This window comes from Lepidochelys kempii, chromosome 2, assembly GCF_965140265.1.
Source record: "Lepidochelys kempii isolate rLepKem1 chromosome 2, rLepKem1.hap2, whole genome shotgun sequence".
Lineage (NCBI taxonomy): Eukaryota > Metazoa > Chordata > Testudines > Cheloniidae > Lepidochelys > Lepidochelys kempii.
The window spans coordinates 65,813,757-65,834,531 of NC_133257.1; the positions used below are offsets into that span (position 1 = coordinate 65,813,757).

General features: G+C 41.2%; 1 protein-coding gene across 1 annotated transcript in view; it reads left to right on the forward strand.

Annotated features, from left to right (window-relative positions):
• The first annotated feature begins 397 nt into the window (after window positions 1-397).
• The window catches only part of CA8 (carbonic anhydrase 8), a 118,895-nt gene continuing 98,517 nt past the window's right edge, over window positions 398-20,775 (forward strand). Inside the window, exon 1 of the mRNA XM_073331074.1 lies at window positions 398-417. The gene's annotated coding sequence lies outside the window, so the exon portion shown is untranslated. The remainder of the gene's footprint in view (window positions 418-20,775) is intronic.

The following is a 20,775-nucleotide window of genomic DNA, read 5'->3' on the forward strand; positions in this document are numbered from 1 at the left end:
GTTCAGACTAAGCATTTTAATAAATTAGTTATTGCAGTCTAAGTCCTTCTCGCTGTTGTAACTCCATGTACTATACAGACCCAGTGTGCTTCAATAAATGCAAAGGACTGAATCAGTCTTTGTCCAAATTTCTGGAAAAATATCCAAGATTGCCTGAGTTATGTGGGGCAAAAGGACGCAACAGTGACATCTGGAGAGCTAGCACGGTCACTATCAGCAGCACAAATGTGTTTGTGCCACTTAATTCAGTTAAGGATGGAAGAGAGCTTTTGACAAATGCTGTACTGCAATTGCAAGTCTGTTGGTCAAAGAGAACACTGTTTATTGAACTGAGAACTCAGAGACCAGCTTTGGTTATCTGTGGACGAGGCTGCTACAGTAATTTAACACTGAAGCAAGGAACTCTATCAGATTATAGTAAGTAATATCTACACCATATTGATTGCTTTTCTAAATAGTGTGTTTTGGAATCCTTTAGGACAAGAGGAGATATACGAATAAAATAATAAATAAAATACTGAAGTGACCTGATCACGGCTTGGGACGTAAGGGAACACAATACTTTCATTTATGTTTCTTGGCAATCTTGTTATTCCGGTCTAGAATGTGATGTCATGGTATCCAGTATAGCTATAACAACAACAAAAGGAATAAAATGAAAGATGATGATTAGTGATATATAACTGATTATTTTTTCAACCTCCTAATCTAGTGTGGGAGTGGTAGGCAAAGGTCTCCTGGGAAAACAGAGATGAGGTTGTGGGGTGTGGTGCCAAAGGTGTTTTCCAATATTTTAGGGCTAAACTATGGAAGAATGAGACCTGAAGAGGGGGTAAAATTCTACAAAAATGAAAAGATTGATTGGTGTTTTAAAGTAATTTTTAGTTGAGAAATTAGTGCATCTGAAATTTAGTGCATTATTACATAAATAAAAGGGAAAGTCAAAGCCTCAACTCTTGTAAATCAGAAGAGCACCTCTGAATTAATTAAAGCTGTGAAGCCAACTTACACCTGATGAGGTTTTGGCCCTCTTTGATTAACCCGACATTTAGTAAGACTTCTCAGATAGCTGTGGTGAGATCCAGAAGAGTTCTGGGGATTGTGGTCAGATTAATATCTGAGAGTTCGTCTACACAGAAAGTTGCACTCATTTAACTTAAAGTTTAACTTAATTTAAATAGATTTAGCTAAACCCAGTGTAGATTAAAACATTTGTTCCTCAGAGCCTTGTCCCTAACTATGCTCCCAAACTAGGGTTCTCCTACTGTTAAACTCAAGGCCAGTATTTTTCCCAGCATTAAGGATACAGAGTTTCCCTCTATATGAATCCCGTTTCTTTGTGTGGAGAGGGTGGTCAGTTGTCTTCATAGACTTGCCCTCCTGTTCCAGCCATTTGGATTCTCTTCCACAGGGCTGGAAAGTCTGTGGCTAGTCAAAGACTAGACAGAGTAGCATGTGTGGATGACATCCTTCTTCTAAATGCTGAAGAAGAGCAGGCAAAAGTAATGTACCTTGTGGCTGCGTTCTCTCTTCTATAGTCCCCTCCAAGCTAGTGTCTTTGCTAATACCCCACATTTGTGGGGATAGTGGAGTGGCATGGAAGCCCAGGGACTACCTGATGGGCAGGTTCTGTGCACAACTACAAGCCATTCCACTGGGAAGCAACCATGACAGAACAGCCCCAAGGAACTGCCACCTAGGGGATCCATGTGCCCCCCCTTCCATTCACGCACACACCATGCAGTCTCCCAGAGGTATTTTCATGGAAGAGGTGATCTGGGCTTGGGGCTGTAAAAGTGAAAGTGCTTTTCCTTTGTAGCCCAACAGTCAAATTCAGAGCTGGACCTATTATTCATTTCCTGGGGCAATTGAGTCTGCTCTAACTGACTATCTTTCCCCCAGAAAGCTTCTAGAATCTGCTTTCTATGAGTTTCATTGTCAGCGGACACACTGATAGCATAACATTCAATAGCTCTTTCTCATTAATCTTTGCATCCTCTGTATGGGAAAGATTCTGTATTGAGTTGCTTGCCGTCCACTATTCACACAACATGAAATGTAGTGCAGTGCTGCTCGTGGCGTTGTTCTAATAAGACAGTGATGAATCCGTAGTGTTGTAGAATGAAAGCCGGAAGTGTCACTTTCTAGAACTTCATGTGGAAACCTTCAGTGTGGTAGGAGTACAGATCAGATGAAAACACCAAGTCAAATACACAAATAATCAGTCTACATGCCTCCCACAATTTACGACATTTTAACAGCGTATAATCCTTGCCAGCAAACAAATTGAGATAGTGAAAGACCTTTTAGAATTTTTGTAATTACTCAACGGTCAGCTCATAAAGGAACATTTTCTTACATATTGTACATGAAAAAAAAGGGACAGCTGCTATTTAAAGTGCTGTGTGTGTGTCCATCATCTATCATCTTTAGGAAAAAAAAACACCCTGAATTTGGAATCACAATCCAGTTCCAAGGAAAGCTTATTTATGTCCAATGTGTCCCTAATTATAATGATAATATAATGAAGCAATGTTCCCTCCCTTCCTGTAGCTGCACAGTAGCAATCTGTTGAAAATTGCTTTCAGCTGTAAATATATGAATAAGTGTTTTGGAGCTGCAAGTTGCACTTCTGCTATAGCATGGGTTTTTATTTTTTGTTTTTTTTGGGGGGGGGGGTTTGTGTGGAGGTGGGTGGTTTTAAGAACATCAGCAAAGACAAGGGAAATCCCCCATTATCAAAAGGTTAGCAAAGTAGTCTGAAGTCAAAGCAAAATGCCAGTTCAGTTTTAAATTAATGCAAAGGAAAGTACACTAGCATTAATAATAGTTGAGCCACAGCCTTATACCAATGTCAGTGACTATTTTAAACAATTTAGCATACTATAGCTGGAGCATTAGCACAAACATGGTTAAGGATGTCTAAGCATTTCCATTCTAACCCACTGTTTCCAGTGGCTCATTGCTTTCTGAAACTTTCACTTACCGCACTGAAATTTTCCAGGTTCAGTCTCTACGCAAGGGTCATGGCTTTTTGTACAGATTGAGAAAGACAATTCAGTCTTCTTTGGCAACAAGGAAAGTGGAAAAAATATTTTCCTCCCACAATAAAAAATATTTGTAACAGTTCTAGTGCCAAAACATTTGGGGGTAAGGAAGCTAAAATTTGGCAAGGAAATAGCTCTTTAGTGTGCTGCCAAAAATCATTTTGATTTGGCCAATTTGAGTTGTTAGGAGTGTTGAAAATTTGGCATTATTTCCTAGGAAGATTTGAAAACTAGAGTTTGCACAAGTACAGGAGTCTTTGTTTCTAAAACAGTACTTTTTTTACTACCTCCCTATAAATCAAGCTGCCCATTACCAGTCTATCAGTGCCAAGAGAACTCCCAGCCACCTGTGTACCTGGGTTAGGAAGTGTTGGGTTGATTTTTACTGTCTGTAACCATTGTGCCTAGGCTATTTGCACCTCTTAATTTCTGGCAGGCATTTCTAGTAAGGGAATCCTTCTACCTGAAGCATGTGAGTGCTTATTGGAACCCACAAAAGGGTAGAGCCTGTACAACCCAGTCTTGCATCAAATCTCATGCAACTCAGAGCATACTACCAGACAACCAGAGGGGACTGCTATCCCACAATACTCACAGTAACACCCAGAACAGGGTCAGTTACAGTATTTACCCAAACACCATCTTAAAACAAAGTGAAAGCTTACAGTGATGTTTCCTTGATGAGGCCCAGATCTTCCTTAGCCCAGTCACTATTGGCTGTTAAGCCATTTTCCAAAGCCCCTGCCATTGGCTTGTACTTCCTCTTATGAGCACCAAGAAGCTTAGACTTTCCAGCTACTTAACTCTTGCCTTCCCTTTCTGGAGCTCCAGGGCTTTGAGAGAAGTGCACTGTGCATGTGTCATGCAAATAATTTAGGCTCCTAGTAAAGAGGCTACTGAGCTTGTAGTGAGTGCTGCCTCATTCAGTACAATAGGACTTAGGTGCTAAGGGAGCTCAACAACTTTGAAAGAAAGCAGCCACAAAACTCTGCAAGCTGTATAGAGCTGCATTTCTCCTCTTTCTTTAAAAACAAGGAAATTAAATGCAATAAACTAGTGTTAATTTAATATTGAGACTGAGACACCAAGGACTCAAAAGTCACAGAATTCCAGTAGTTAATGTTTTTCCCACAATACCAACTCAGCCTTAGTAAGGGATTGTACTTCCCATGAGCACCTGTAATTTTTGCCAAAGCTCCCCATGGGGCAGCATACAACTGTATCAACACCTACAGGGATCTGGGCAAATCTGGCATGACCTGGCCTTAGGGTTGCCAACCCTGCAGGATTGTCCTGCAGTCTCCTAGAATTAAAGATTAATCTTTAATTAAAGATTATGTCATGTGATGAAATCTCCAGGAATATATCCAACCAAAATTAGCAACCTTACCTGGCCTATAAGGAATAACTTCTGTACAGGGCTATGGCTGCAGGTACTATCCTCTTTCCTGGTTGGAATAAAAGTCTGATGTTTTGGAAGGGAGTGCGATCAAGTGACTAGAGTACAGGAATAGAATCTGCTAACTCCTGAATTCTATTTCCTGCTCTGCCTCTGATTCGTTGTTCTTTCCCAGGTAAATCTTAACCTCCTAGAGTGTCAGTTTCCATTTTTAAGCAATAGGAACAATGATACCGACTTACATGGGTATATGGAAGATTAGCGAATATTTATATAATGCAGTGGTTCCCAAACTTGTTCCACCGCTTGTGCAGGGTAAGCCCCTGACGGGCCGGGCTGGTTTGTTTACCTGCCGCGTCCGCAGGTTCGGCTGATCACGGCTCCCAGGGGCCACAGTTCACTGCTCCAGGCCAATGGGAGCTGCTGGAAGCAGCAGCCAGTACGTCCCTCGGCCCGCGCTGCTTCCAGCAGCTCCCATTGGCCTGGAGCAGTGAATTGCGGCCACTGGGAGCCGCGATCAGCCGAATCTGCGGACGCGGCAGGTAAACAAACCGGCCCAGTCCGCCAGGGGCTTTCCCTGCACAAGCAGTGGAACAAATTTGGGAACCACTGGTGTAATGCTTTAAACATATAAAGCTTTATAGAAGTGCTAAGAATTATTTGAGTTCCCCTCCCCCCACACACACTTAAAGTAATTTTATAGCTGACATGAGAGACATTTTTGTTCACAAAATTGTGAACTTGAAACATATTCCAAGCACATGCTAAAAGTGAGACGATTACAGATAATCCTTGGCTATTTTTCTATAGTCTTTAAATGTTTTTAGCTTGTTCTGCTTTGCTACAATTGCTCCTCTGCCCCAAGGACAGGGTACTGAGGGATCTATATTCTAACATTTCCTGTTGAATATGTATATGAAGCCATCAGGAGGGTTAGTGAAGGAACATGCGGTGCTGTACTGTAAATACAGGATGGTGAAACCTAGTTCCACAACTCCATCACAACCGATATGCCTGATGCAGGAGAACAAATAGCCCAGTGTGTGTGAGACTGCATGCTGGATAGGAGCAAATTAAGTGTGACTAAACCCAGATAAAATTTTGATAAGACTTGGTGAGTTGGCGGAAGCTGCTAATAAAGATTATATTGAGATCTCCTTCAACTGTAGGAGTGTAGCCAATGTTGGAAACACAAGTTCTCAGGTTAGTATTATTAGATTCTGTATGAGGAGGTTCAGATAGTTTGTTAGCCCAAGTGTACGGTTTGATCTGAACCTGTTCAGAATATTGAGACCTTTTCTCTCTGTCACAGTAATCCTTACCTTTGGGACCTCAATATTGAATGACTAACGCACTCTGGGTGCGGCTGCACCTAGAGAACACTCTGAAACCAAGGGTAGTTCAACATGCAGCCACACTACTATTAAGTGGTGTGTCATACAGGGATGAGAACACATTACAGCAGTGCTCTGGGATCTGCATTGGATGTGAATAAATATCTTGGTGCAATTCTTCAAGTTATTGGTTTTGACTAGGTCCTCAGACATTTAGCGGGGGTTAAGTTACCTGAGGGAACACTTCTCTTCTTGTGTGATACTGCCACAGCTGTGATCAACCGAGGCACTTGAGCAGGAACCCCACCCATTTTAATGAGGGGAGGCTGCTCGTAGGGTGATCTCCATGAAGGTTCCTTATATTTATTAATTTTCCCAGAGACTACCTCTCTTCTCAGACATCTAATTTTGATCTAAAGACTTCAAGTGATACAGAATCCACCACATGCCTTGGTAAATTGCTCTATGTATTAACCATTACTCTAATGGGCTGATGGGCTTGTTTTCTTATTGAGATATGAGCAAATATACAAATATATTTACAGTCTAAAATTGTATAAAATGTTTGATTTTAGTATTTGAAACACCTAGGAATTTCAAATAGATGCGAGGGGAAAAAAAAAAAACTAACTAAAGACCTGTCAGACAGTCAACCTCTGGGTGAATAAAGTATCTTGGCGCAGTGTTTCTTTAAGTTATGCTGTGGATAGACTGTAGTTTTTAGTAAGTGTGTTGTTTATTTAAAGTTGTCTTAGCTTTTATTTTTTGAAATAAAATATAATTCTCCTTTCATAAACATTATGTACAGAAATGCATTTTTATTTTGGTAATATTTGTAATATTGCATAAATACTTAAAATATTATATGAATAAAACATATTATTATTAGCTTAAAAACATTTGTAATATTGCATAAATACTTAAAATATTATATGAATGAAAAACATATTACTATTAGGGGCCTTGCATTGCTCAAAAATACAAGTTATCCCATATAATGAATTATGAATCAATTACACGGAATTTAAAATTAGTCCACTAGGTGGAGAACTTGCATCAAATATGTACCTAAATTGTTAATTCTAGTGAAAATCATAGTTACCATTTCACAGATTAATTTTTTAGTAAATGAATAATTTTTGTGTCAATGTCTCTTTTCAATTCTGATCTCAAGGACAACTTTTAATTTCTTCTATAAAATTTCAGTGATCTTTTGGAAATATACATTAATTTATAAATAGTTTATAAATACTTTCAGGTTAATAAAACAGTCAACTTATATTCCCTGACAAAAACACAACAGTAAAAGGAGATGATTTTTGTCATTTTCAAACTTGCTGTGAAATTGTTCACTCAAGACATTTTTATTGGCTGTCCAGTTAAGTCTAATGAGCTGGTTTACCATGCAAAAGCAGAGTGAGTGAAAAATGTGTGCCAAGGCAGGAATAGTTATTTCAGCAAAACAGCATGTAACTGGATCCCAGTTAACAGAAAATCCAAGTATAGTGGTATTTAGTTATTCTCCCTAGCTCTGCAAATCGGGTCAGCTGATACACAAGATCTGCACCAAACTCTAAGTAAAGGTAAAGTTCATCTGTGCAGGAGACAACTTTCTTGAGGGCTGGTTCAAGACTGTGGAACGAATTTCCCCAAGAATTAAGGACCATTAGAAACCTCACCACTTTCCAAGTGCAGGATGGATTTGGCCTTTGATATTGCTTTCTCTTACATAAACACATAACATGTATTAAAAAACAAACAAACCAAAAAGCCCTCCAAAAATAAATAAAACCACACAAAAACTAGACACTTCACTGCACACACTTCTTCCCCTGGGGAGAGGATGAGAGAACAAACAAAAACATGTGACAGATGTTAGTCTTGTTGCTTAATGCACTACTGGAAGGTGCTCAGATACTCTGGTGATGAACATGGTTTAAGAACCTGTGTAGAATACAATAAATTCTGGGCTTGGGAGCCACAGCATGAGCTTTTCAAAACTGGCCAGCCAGAAACATGGTGATTAGAAGTTTCATCTCCCCCTGTGTAGTGGAGAATATGGAAACCTTTAGCAAAACAGGCTTGTATTTATTTTCATACCCATTTACTGCCCAAAATACCCATTTCTCATATTTAATCTGGCCTGCTATATACCCATAACAGTTTCTGATGTGAAAAAAAAATTAGTTTAAACACGCACATGGAATAAATTTGTGTAATGCTTGCAATATTCATATCTCCATTTAATGATCTTCCTCCATATTCATTATCAGAGGCATAGCTGTGTTAGTCTGTATCCACAAAAACAATGAGGATTCTGGTGGCACCTTAAAGACTAACAGACTTATTTGGGAATAAATAAATCTGCCAAAATAAATCTGTTAGTGTTTAAGGTGCCACCGGACTCCTCGTTGTCTCCGTATTCTTTATATTTCTAGGTTATATAGTAAGACATCCAGCAAATGGAGGGAAGTCTAACACTTGAGCAGGGTATATCTTGAGCAGTCTGACCAGGGCCTGCTCTACTGTTTTTGCTGCCCCTAGCAGGACGTCTGAAGACAGAAGCTGCCGCCGAATTGCCGTCACGGCACAGTCTGCAGAGAAAAGTTGCCGCTGAATTGCTGCAGCCGCAGAAAGAAGAGTGCCGCCCTGATGGCACACGGACTGCCGCCCCTTTCACAGTGCCGCCCCAAGGACCTGCTTGGAACGCTGGTGCCTGGAGCCGGCCCTGAGTCTGACTACTAGTCTTGCTCTGTGTGTGTGCCTGTAGAGCCTAAGAAGGGAGCAGCATTATCTTGGATATAGTAAAGATCTGTGGCTGTATTACTGATACAAACGTACAGTGTTGATGCCATATAGACAAAAGTGGACAAGGAAATTAGGACAAGGTAGTAGCTTAATTAAGTGATTCAGATTAATTTGTCTGCCAGTTTCCATATGAACTATTTTTTGATCTTTAAAATTTACAAAGTTGGCTCAGTTTGTTTCATTATAGCTTTCTTGGCCTGTAGCAATACCACCTTGGACTATGATCCTGTCAGATTATATGCAGGGTCAGGCTTGGTCAGTATTTGAGCGCGAGACGGCTGAGGAAAGGCCTGGTGTGGCAAAACGTGGTGGTGATTCAGCAGGTAATACTTTTTGTCTTAATTAGCACAGAATTAATGCACCAGCATGATGGTGAAGGACACAGAGCTGTGGAGATGCTGTTTTCATGTGAGATATAAAAACAAGGTTCTAAGTACCTGAGGTCATTACAGATTCTATTACACTCTAAAAGAACAGGAGTATTTGTGGCACCTTAGAGACTAACAAATCTATTTGAGCATAAGCTTTCCTGGGCTAAAACTTTTAGCCCATGAAAGCTCATGCTCAAATAAATTTGTTAGTCTCTAAGGTGCCACAAGTACTCCTGTTCTTTTTGCGGATACAGACTAACACGGCTGCTACTCTGCAACCTGTTATTACACTCTAGAGTCTTGGTCAAATTCCAACTTAGATAATTATTTTCACCTAGACTTCCTTACTTCATCCCACAATGCAGGGTCTCAAATTTCAGTGAATGCCCTGTACTTAAGTGACCTCAGCATTCAGTGCTCCCTATGTCACATATCGATTGGTAACTCTGCCTGTGATAACTGGAAGTCCATTACAAGCATATAATGCCCAGCATCTCCTGACAGGTGATACAGATATTTAGCACACATAGAAAGCTTATCTTAAGTTTATTCTTTCTCCAGTGTTCAGCTATCAGCATGGTGTATTTTTCAGTTATCCATTCTTCCAAGTTTGTGACCAGATTACACAGTAAATTTCCCTGCCAGCCATTACAATAACATGTTTACTTCACAGTGGCAGGGTACAAGTCAAGATCAATATTTTAAAAAGTTAAAATCCAGATTTATCTGATCATCTTCTGGCTGTACCAAAACAGGGAGCATGGAACATGGGGAAGAATATTCATCATGGCAATGTCTGCCAGTGTCATTTGGTCAGCTGACTAAGCAAAGATAACCTTTAAGGTTCCAAACTGAAAACAGGTAATTTTTGAGAAACTATTCATCATAATTGTTTGTACTCATTTCCCTGTTTTTCCCTCTGAGTATGTTAGGCAAGAATGAAACTTTTGCTTTTAAAAAGCAATTGCAGTTAGGAAAAGGTACACTGTGTATGTCGGGGGCAAGGAGGGAAGGGGGTTGCCCCTCAAGAAAGGATTTTAGAGAATTCAGCGTTTGAGACAATCTGTGCATTCTAAGCAACATTATAATCATGCGACTTTAATATGGCTGAGAAGTCACTTAGCCTCTCTATTCTCCAGTTTCCCATCTGTAAAATGTAATATTTCCCTTCCTCACAGAGGTGTTTTCTGGATAAATACATTAAAGATTGTGAAATGGTTTGAGATCTACTGATGAAAAGTGCTAAGAGCTAGGTATTATTCTTTTCTCATTCTATGGCAGAGGCAGTAAGGTCAATTAACATTATGGCATTGAGTCCTAGCATCAGTTCTGTTCTCCTTCTGTCTTTAATTCTTGTTCCTTTTCCTCCAAGGATAACAGGGATGCAAGAATGGATGAAAGAGTAGAGGAGAAATGGAGAAGATAAACTTCACAAAGAAAAGAGATGAAACAGAGGGGGAGCATGGAAATCACCGTAGCCCGCTCTTCTTCTAAGTCCCTTTGTGCAGAGGGACACAGATGAGCCAGCAAGTTTTTATATGAGCTGTTATATGGCTTACTTGGTCTATCTGCCTCAATTTCTCTCTTCTTTATAGAATAGTTTGTCTCTTTGGCCAAACTAAAACAATTTCAGTTTCTTAGGTAAATGAAAGTCCAAATGCAAATACCACAAATCCCAACCATCACTCCTTGGTTCAGGAGGCAGTGAAACTCCTTTGGCCTTCCTGGGCCACAGCCCTCTTTATGTGACCTCACCTGTCACCCCTTGCATGAGGGGTACCATGTCTTGCTGTCAGGGGTCCACAAAGTCACCTTCTTTCGGTGGAACTATAACAGCTCACCACTTTCTGGTGGCAGCTGAGTATAGGGGAGTGTGATATGGAGCTCAGTGAGCTGGGCAGCCTATTGATTAGCACATCCAACAACTTCTAGTCCCTTGTCTCTCTGTCCAGGCAGTAGAAGCACCTGTTCCTGACCTTAAGCTAGGCATCTTTGGCTTTCCACCTACATCTGGGTCTATGCCCTTAAGGAGTTTGGTAGGGGGACCCGGGCCTTCCATCTCCACCTAGTCCCAGCTCAGGACCCTGCGGGAAGCAGCACCAGCAGGGTCCTCTCTGCAATGAGTCTAAGTTGCTTCCCTGGGCTACTTCCTACCAATAGATCCCTTTAGTTTGGGGCATAGTCCTTATAGTCCAAAAGTACAGTATAGTAAAACCGAAAGAGTCAAAAGGAGCAAGGCCCTACCTGACCTTGGAGTTTTCAAAGGGGATGGTGGTTAGAGAAGGCTCTGCCTGTGGGGCTTTCCTGCTCCGTGGTCCCTGTTCAGGATCACTCTTCTGTCTGACTTCCTGGAGAAGGATTACTCTTTCCTGCAGCCTGTCCACCACCCTTTCTTTGGACTTCTTAACCTGCTCCTCTGTGGTTGGAGCATGCTTAGCAGGTTTAGGGGTAGGTTTACTACCTTTGAAATGCAAAAAAACTTGCACCACCCCAACAAGGCAAGCCTGCTGCAACCCCAACCCCCAACCCCAAGGCAACTCTGCGGCCCTCCACCCTTCAACAGCCACTTATAGAATCTAGAGGGATAATACATATAGATAAAAAGAAAAGGAGGACTTGTGGCACCTTAGAGACTAATAAATTTATTTGAGCATAAGCTTTCATGAGCTACAGCTCACTTCATTGGATGCATTCAGTGGAATTCATCTGATGACGTGAGCTGTAGCTCATGAAAGCTTATGCTGAAATAAATTTGTTAGTCTCTAAGGTGCCACAAGTCCTCCTTTTCTTTTTGCAGATACAGACTAACACGGCTGCTACTTTGAAACATATAGATAAGGTTGATAACATAATTTTCTTACCTTGGTTGTGTTTCTCCAATCTGCTTTGTTTGTACCCATCTTCACTGAGATTATTTTTTCCCAAACTGCATTGATTTGACATACCTGCTTCAGCCAGTCTTTCAATGCTTTGAATGCCTCCTCACAGCTTTTTGTCCAACCGATTTTTTTGGGTGCTGAATCCTTTACTCGATCCATCCAAGGGATGGCAACAGTAGCAAAGTTTGGGATGAATTGCTGATAGTGTCCCGCCAATCCCAAGAAACGGCAAACTTGCTTCTTGGTGGAGGAGACAGGGCAGTCTGCTAGGGCTTAGACTTTGCCCACCAAGAGTTGTAATTGTCTTCCTCCCACTGTATACCCCAGGTAAGTGACTTCTTGGGCAGCTAGGCAGCACATGGTTGTGTTGGCCATTAGTCCTGCCTCCTTCAAAGTTTGTAATATCATTTAATGGTGCCTTATATGGTCCGCCCACCCTTCATTGTCTAAGATGCTGTCATTGAGGTAGGTGTCAGCGTATGCCCCGTGCAACCATAGCATTCTATCCATCAGCCACTGAAAGGTGGGAGCAGCCCTGTGGAGCCTGAAGGATGTGGTCTTGAATTGATACAACCCAAATGGGGGTGAAGAAGGCAGTCCTCTCTTTAGACTCAGGTGTCAAAGGAATCTGCCAATACCCCCTTGTTAGGCTGAGATATATACTTGGCCGCCCCCAGTTTTTCTAATAGTTCATCAACCCTTGGCATGGAGTATGCATTGAATTTTGATATGGCATTCACCTTGCAGAAGTCAATGCAGAACTATGTCGACCCATACTGTTTGGGCATGAGCACAATGGGGCTTTTCCATTTGCTGTGTAACTCTTCCATGACCCCTAGATATACTATAGCCCGGAGCTCCTGGTGCACTGTCTCCCACAGCTTCTTTGGAAGGAGACAGACCCTCACACAACTTTCTTCTGGGTTCAGTGTCATTTTGGTGGGATACCAGATGTGTTTGCTTGGGCAACACCAAGAATACCTCCAGAATGAGGCAACCAGCCAACAAATTTGTTGCCCTTTGTTGGTCCACAGATGTCTCCATACTGGATCAGGGGTAGAATCTTGGAGCCTGTAGGCCAAGTTCAGGGTTGGGGGGAATGTGGTGATGAGGAAACCTTCATGGCCCTTACGTGCCTTCAACAGGTTGGTGTGATACACCTGGGTCACTTGCACTTCCCAGTTGTTGGGACATGTAGTCTCCTTCCCCCACTCATCTTACCACCTTGAAGGAGCCCTACCATTGGGCCAATAGCTTTGATTCTGATGTTGGCAACAGGAGCAACACTCAGTCCTCTGGCTGGAACTTGTGTAGATGGGCTCCCTTATTCTAAAATAATAATGGTCTGCTCTTGGCTGTGCTGTGCCCTTTGCAGGTTTTTCCTCTCAAATCCCTCCAGGGACTTCAACTTCCCTCAGAACAGGGTATTGTACCATACCATTCTGGTTGCTCTGGAGTTCAGTTCCTCCCATGTCTTGCGGAGGAGGTTTAGAACTCCCTGGGGCTGCCTCCTGTACAATAACTCAAATGGGGAGAAACCAGTGGATGCTTGGGGCACCTCGCAGACAGCAAACAGAAGAGGTGGGAGCAGGGGGTGCCAGTGTTGGGGATCAGTGGTTACAAGCTTCCTCAATGTGTTCTTCAATGTTTTGTCGAACCACTTACTAATCCATCACTTTGAGGGTGGTATGCCAGCGTTTTCAAAGACTTGATGCTTAGTACATCCTGTAAGTTCTTCACTAATTGTGAGGTGAAGTTGGTTCCCTGATCTGTTAGCATCTCTTTGGGGATCCCCATCTGGAAAAACACCTTCAGGAGCTCTCAGGTGATAGTGGCCACTGTAACTGATCAGAGTGGGATGGCTTCAGGGTATTGGGTGTCATAATCCAGGATCACCAGCATGAATTTGTACCCAGCTGTGGACTTTTCCAATGGGCCCACCAGGTCAACACCTGTCCTTTCAAAGGGCAGCAGTGTAGTGGGCAATGGTATCAGTGTGGCCTTTGGGACATTTTTGGGATCTGTCCACTGGTACTTGGGGCATGACTTCTGAGTGAATGCCTGGCCAGTAGAACCACACAGTCACTCTGTCAAGTGTCTTTTCTCTCCTCAAGTGGCACCTGCGTAGTATTGCTTGGACCAACTGGAGCACCGCCCCTGCACCGAACTTCCTGGGCCTGAGCAGCTGCATTCTCACCTCCTCCATCTTGGTGTCCTTCATGGCCTCATATGCCCTTTCCTCAACCAGCTCAAAATCGAGCATTGATTTCAAAAGCTGAGGGTCTAGTACTGTGTCATCCATGCAAGTGACATGTTCATAAATCTGGTCCAAAGTCAAGTCAGTCATTTGTTCTTCTACAAAGTCTATCTCATCAGATAGCAACTCCTTGTTGAGGGGTGGTGGTGGGCCCTTACTGCTCTGGTTAGGCACAGGTGCATGGTCATTCACCCCCGAGAACAGTCCTCACCAGGTCCTTGACTTTCCCTAGGGCACTCCCTTGGCCACTGCAGCCATTTCTGATCTTCTGGGGTCTTTGGCCTTGGCTCTGTCTCTGCTAGGGATTCACCATCCCATCTCTGGACAAATGGAGTCAGTTATTGACACCCATTCAAATGTCTCCCCACACTGAAGAACATGACCTGCGTTTATGTTACCATATCTCCATCTTCAGCAGGCCCTTTGATAGCAGACAGTTACATGATACCTGGAAACTACAAGGCCAACAATTCGTTCGATAGGGGAGGAAATCAGGTACAGATCAGAGCAGGGATTCACAACTCTTCTAAAGGCCCAGATCACCCTGTGACACAGTTGAATAGACAAGGAAAGTAAGGAAGGCCCATCTTCCTAGGTAGCTGATCAAGAGTTTTACTGCTACTATGAGAAACAAACAAGGACATGCCCACGGACATCAGCCACCCATTACCTTCCACTAGCCTCTACCACAGCATTTTGCTTCATACTTTTCAGATCAGTCATCCTACCTCTTAGCCCCCTACCTACCTCCTATACTTCTTAGGCACTACAGGTCCTGGTTCTATGACACTATAGACTACTTACACCTCTGAATCTAATTCATGATTAGAAGCTTTCTTTTAAAGTATGCTGCAATATTTTTATTACTCCGTGAAAAAAATAAATGTCCTGATATCTGAAGTGGTTTAGTAAGTGTCAAAGCTAAAGGAATCACATGACTGAAGTTTAAGCACTGCAATTTCCCTCACATGCACCACACCAAATATGATGAAATAATTCAGGAAGCAGGTATGTAAAAGTTAAATAATACTTAGTAGGATTTGTGGCCCATAGCAGCCACTCTTGGCCATTTGATTTCAGTTAATGCTTTTCTTCCCTTTTGCTGATGCAAGCTGAAAAGTATTGTCAGAGGGCCTCCTATATCATATTGGCTTTCCTGACACTTGCACAGTGCTGAGCTCTTGCATCTCAGGGGTTCTGGGGTAGTGAAATACAGTAGCTCTTTCAGCCTTTCTATTCCTATCCCTGTGGAAAAAACCTCAGTTGCTTTCACAAATGTGTAAAACGCAACATGATGAAATAAGATGGAGGCACATAGTGTCAATTATTACTGCACTTTAGAAACCATCTCCATTTTGCTATCAGTCTTCCAAAATATGCTCAATCACTATTCAGTGCCTGGTGAGGCAGCAGTTGAAGCAGTGCTTTTCTCTGTTGGTGTAATTGGTGTAATCAGGGTAAGGGTTAATTAGCCCAGGGGGTAAAGGATCCTCCAGCATCCTTGGTAAAGAGACTCTGTTAATTTCTCTGCAATGTGTCGGGAATAGTTCTATCCCTGTTCTGTCATTCCATGTATAAGCAGAGTTCTTGAAAGTTCATGTATCATGAACTTTGCTTTGCTAGCTTGTGTAACTATTGAGGAACCAGCAGCTGTGATCCAGTACAGATTGCAATGCAGACAGCAGACATACATTTATGCATCATGTGACAGGCAGAGAATGGTAACTAAGTTATGCCAGTTGGTCCTTCAAAACTAAATAAGTGAAACCCAAAGTGAGAAAAAAACCTGGAAAGCTAGGGCTGAAGAAAGCTAGGAAACTGTCTAGATAACTGGCTACGCTGAGTAATTGCTTTCCATACAGTGTAGTTGTAGCTGTGTTGGTTCCAGGATATTAGAAAGACAAGGTGGGTGAGATAATATATTTTATTGGATCAACTTATGTTGGTGAGAGAGACAAGCTTTCAAGACACAGAAGAGCTCTGTGTGGCTCAAAAGCTTGTCTCTCTCACCAACAGAAGTTGGTCTAATAAAAGATATTACCTCACCACCTTGTCTCTCTAATTGCTTTGCATTTAGTTAAGTTAGAAACACAAGCTCAAGAGCCAAAATGCCCAAGTTAGAGATAGAGTTTTGCTATAATGGAAGAGAAGATTTTTTTGTTCCAATGTGTTAGATCTGTTGGTATAAAAAGAAAAAACTCGCTATGGGACTTCTTACTGTCACTGAGCAGTATCTAAAAGTGACATCAGCAATATTAAAGCAGAAAAACCTCCCAAACGTATGAAATGTGTGACAATGTGCTAATGTTCAGATGTGCTAATCTGTTGACATAAGAGGTCACTGTTAAGATTTTGTCTTAGATTGTGAATCTGATGAAATTAGAGTACATATTGCTTTTTTGGATCTGCTGGAAGTGGAAGTGAAAGCCATTATGGAGTGTTTAGAATGTGTTGTTAACAATGCTGAAGGTTATGAATGTAGGAGACTTTTACTTTAATTTGTTAGTTCAGCCATGGTTTCAACCCTCATATTAGTTACTTATCTTGCATAAAAGGCTTTGTCAAATGATCCTCGATCAGCTGTTCAGTCGTGTGCACATAAGATACACTGGAGTACAGGAAGTATTGATTTTAATTCAAAAGAGATTTTACCGGCTTCTTGTTCCAGTGAGTGAAGGAACTTTTCTGGAGGTCACAAACATTATTTCCCATGGAAAATATTTTAAATGATCACAGCTTTAGAACGCTGTAGCTCACAAAAGCTTATGCTCAAATAAATTTGTTAATCTCTAAGGTGCCACAAGTACTCCTTTTCTTTTTGTGGATACAGACTAACATGGCTGCTACTCTGAAACCTATCATAAATAGGGTCACTACTGCAAATTAAATCTGATGTCCTCACATTAGAATTATTTGGACTATTTCATCAGTAAGGCTAGTGGTTTAGGGCTGAAGTAGTAGCAAATGGAAGAGTTTTATCCTCTATGCATCTAACTCCATCAGTCATGTCTCTTACCAGTGCTCTGTCGGAAAAGGCTCAGGGAGAGAGAACATCCTTTTTGAAGATTTTCTATGTCTGGAGTGAAATCCTGGCCCCACTGCAGTTTGTGGCAAAACTCTCATTGACTGATTCACAGAATTTAAGACTAGAAGGGATCAGTGTAATCTAGTTTGACCTCTTGCGGTACACAAGAAATAGATTTTCACCTTGTAATTTCAAGCCTGCAACTTCCAGTTGAGCTAGAGCTTATCATTTAGACAGACATTCAATGATGCCAGTATTTCATTTGTGGTTAAAGAGTTACTGTTATTGTGCGTCTCTCTCTTTTGCTTTTAAATGTTGGTTCTGTCCCTTATATATTGGGACTTTCTTTGACAATGGTAAAAAGGAAACTGTCTAATAATATATAACAATAGCTGACTGATAGCAAACTGCTAGGAAATATGCAAAGCACTAGTCAACGTGCATACAGTAGAAAACGTATATGTCCCAAGTGAAGCAATATATAAAGTTTTTATTAAAACGATAACTCCAATTCCAAGTGAATATAAAGAATATAGCAAAAAGAAAAGGAGTACTTGTGGCATATTAGAGACTAACCAGTTTATCTGAGCATAAGCTTTCGTGAGCTATCCGATGAAGTGAGCTGTAGCTCATGAAAGCTTATGCTCAAATAAATTGGTTAGTCGCTAAGGTGCCACAAGTACTCCTTTTCTTTTTGCGAATACAGACTAACACGGCTGTTACTCTGAAACCTGTAAAATTGGTTTACACACTGCCTAAATATTTGTTCCAAGCTACAAACATCTGTGTTTGTGTTACCCAAGGGATCAGCTTAGGGTAAACTGCAAATGTGTGTATCCTAGAGCAAATGTTTGGGCATTGTCCAAACTAGTCTTTATAAAGGTGGTAACTGGCAGTCAATTAACACAAAAAAATTGTAATGAGTTGAAATCTACATCTGATCAGACAGAATAGCACTAGTCTAGTCCTTTATTAGAGTTGTCTGCAGTTGCTGGTGAGTGCCTACTGTGACCATGTCCATGAATAAGCTTTGTTCCCACTCCCCTTTCAGCTGAAGATAATACAGTTGGGTAGAAGTTTATGAAGAATGCATCTACACTTGGGCCATTCCTTTGTATCTGCATCAAGTCCAGCAACAAAACCCAAATATGTTTACATTCATAGTGGAAAACCTGCATTTTATTTCAAAATTTTGACACACACAGCCCCAACAAAATGTATTTTTGACCAATTACAAAATTAATTAACATTTGTTGATGATCAAAATATTTTAATCAAAATTTTGAAATATCAACTTTTTCTGAAATTTTGAAAAAGCATTAGCCATTTTTGAAATATTCACACATTTTTTTTTCAGTTTTCAACCAGCTCTAGTTTTATTATAGTCTATTTCCCCAATCTTTGCATAACCACCCATTAATACACATTCACTATTATCCTATCTGTAAAAATGTGTAATTATCTTTTTCTTATGATACGGTTAAACACTAAATTCCTCTTCCATTGCAAAATACCTCCTCTTACCTCTGACCCAAGCGCCCTTGAAACCACTACCCTGAAGATCTCACATGAGATTTCCCCCCACCAGCAATAGTCATTCCATTCTCTCTGCAGCATTGAGCAGGGCTCTCCTGAGGTCAGAAGTGAGAAAAGTGTGTGTCAACAGAGAGTGTCTCTGCCTTTCTGTACAGGTCATATCCTACTCCTGGGAGGTGGTGTGGGAGTACATGCACACATGCACCCGCCTCTCCCCTCCGTGGTTGTTATACAGGACAACACTGAGACCAAACATAAAGTTCTAGGCATGACATTGGCTGTACCAAGTTTTTTTCTCTTTATCTGCAAGGTATTAAGTGCCAAATTCTACTCAGATGTGCACAGATTGGAGTCTTGTGTGTCTGCCTGAGGGCAGAATTTGGCCCAACATTTGTACGTACATGTGTGCTCCTGATTTTCATAAATGGGCTCCAGGAACTGTTATTAAAACCTTGTGCACTGAAATGTTAATTTTGTAATTTAGAATGTTACACAGAAATTCTGGCATCCTGCTTATGTTGCTAAATGTTTCCATTCAGCAAATCTCAAGGTTTATTTTGTATCATAGTTTGGACTCGTTCAAGGATATTTCATCCAACTATGTTGAATTATTACTTGTCTGTCATCTGCTAAGGTCTGCTTGACAGATAAATAGCCAAGTCCTGGCGGCGAAGCTATGATTATTTGCTAGTTTACTGCTGTCACTTTCATATCCAATATGTGTTCCATAATGGCCCTCAAACATTTTTCGTACATGTTTGGAACAACTTATTTGGGTAATGATGCTTTTTTTGCATAACACCTTAGAATGCCCAATAGGAAAAGATCTGTAAAAAAAAGGATGATTTTCTTACACACACACACTTCTAACTTTAACACAGAATATTAGGACAGAATTTAAAACTGCATCTCATGTGCAATTTTATACATATGGATATATTTGTCATCAATCATAATCAAATTTGAACAACATTACATACTCCATGCATAATGTATAGCAACAGCGATTTACAGCTTGTTTTGGCACAGGCATGCTTGAAAGATATGAATGCAGATTTTGTTTTTCTGTTTTAATAGCTGACAGAATGTTTTGATCCTCATCTGGAAGATTGCTGTACTAATACATAACTTCCTCCTTGTTCTCTAAAAAGTTTATTTTTATAAGGAAAATAAGAATAGTCCAGGAAGTGGGCCCATATGCTGTTAATTAATACTTTAAATCATCCCACATTTCATCCAGATTAAAGGAATCTTGGGGAGCTATGACTATACTAGTTTAAGGTCTCTAAATGTCATTCCAAAATGTATTAAGTTTGATGGGTCAGTATTATATTCGATAAGACTACAAAAGCCCCAGCAGGACCCTGTGCTGCTCAGGGATACTGAGCCAAGGCCACATCTATTCTGTTTCGTTTTGGAGAAATACCTTTTTTATTTTGTGAATATCAAGCTACTTTTCTGTTTCTACGGTGGTGGGTCCCATAGACATACCCATCAATACATAAACATCGCTGCTTTGTGCACATTGGCTGTTTGCAAACATAAGGTAGGTCCACACCGTTATGCGTGCACCCACCTTTGATAGTATGGCCAAGAAATTCAGGTATATTTGTAAAAATATAAATAAATGATTATTTAGATTCTAAGCCTTGATGCCTGTTGGGTCACAATGTGATGAAATGGAACGTAAACACTTCTGTTTTCTCAAAATCTGGGGTGTGGCGTGGGATTCAACAGTGAGTGATCAATGACTTGATGTCTAGCTGGCAGCGGGTATCAAGCGGAGTGCTCCAGAGTTGGTTCTGGGGCTGATTTTGTTCAACATCTTCATTAATGATCTGGAGGATGGGATGGACTGCACCTTCAGTAAGTTCGTGGAAGACACTAAGCTGCAAGGAGAGGTAGATACGCTGCGGGGTAGGGATAGGATACAGAGGGACCTAGACAAATTGGAGGATTGGGCCAAAAGAAATCTGATGAGGTTCAATAAGGACAAGTGCAGAGTCCTGCCCTAGGACAAAAGAATCCCATGCACTGCTACAGGCTGGGGACCAACTGGCTAAGCGGCAGTTCTGCAGAAAAGGACCTGGGAAATACAGTGGACGAGAAGCTGGATATG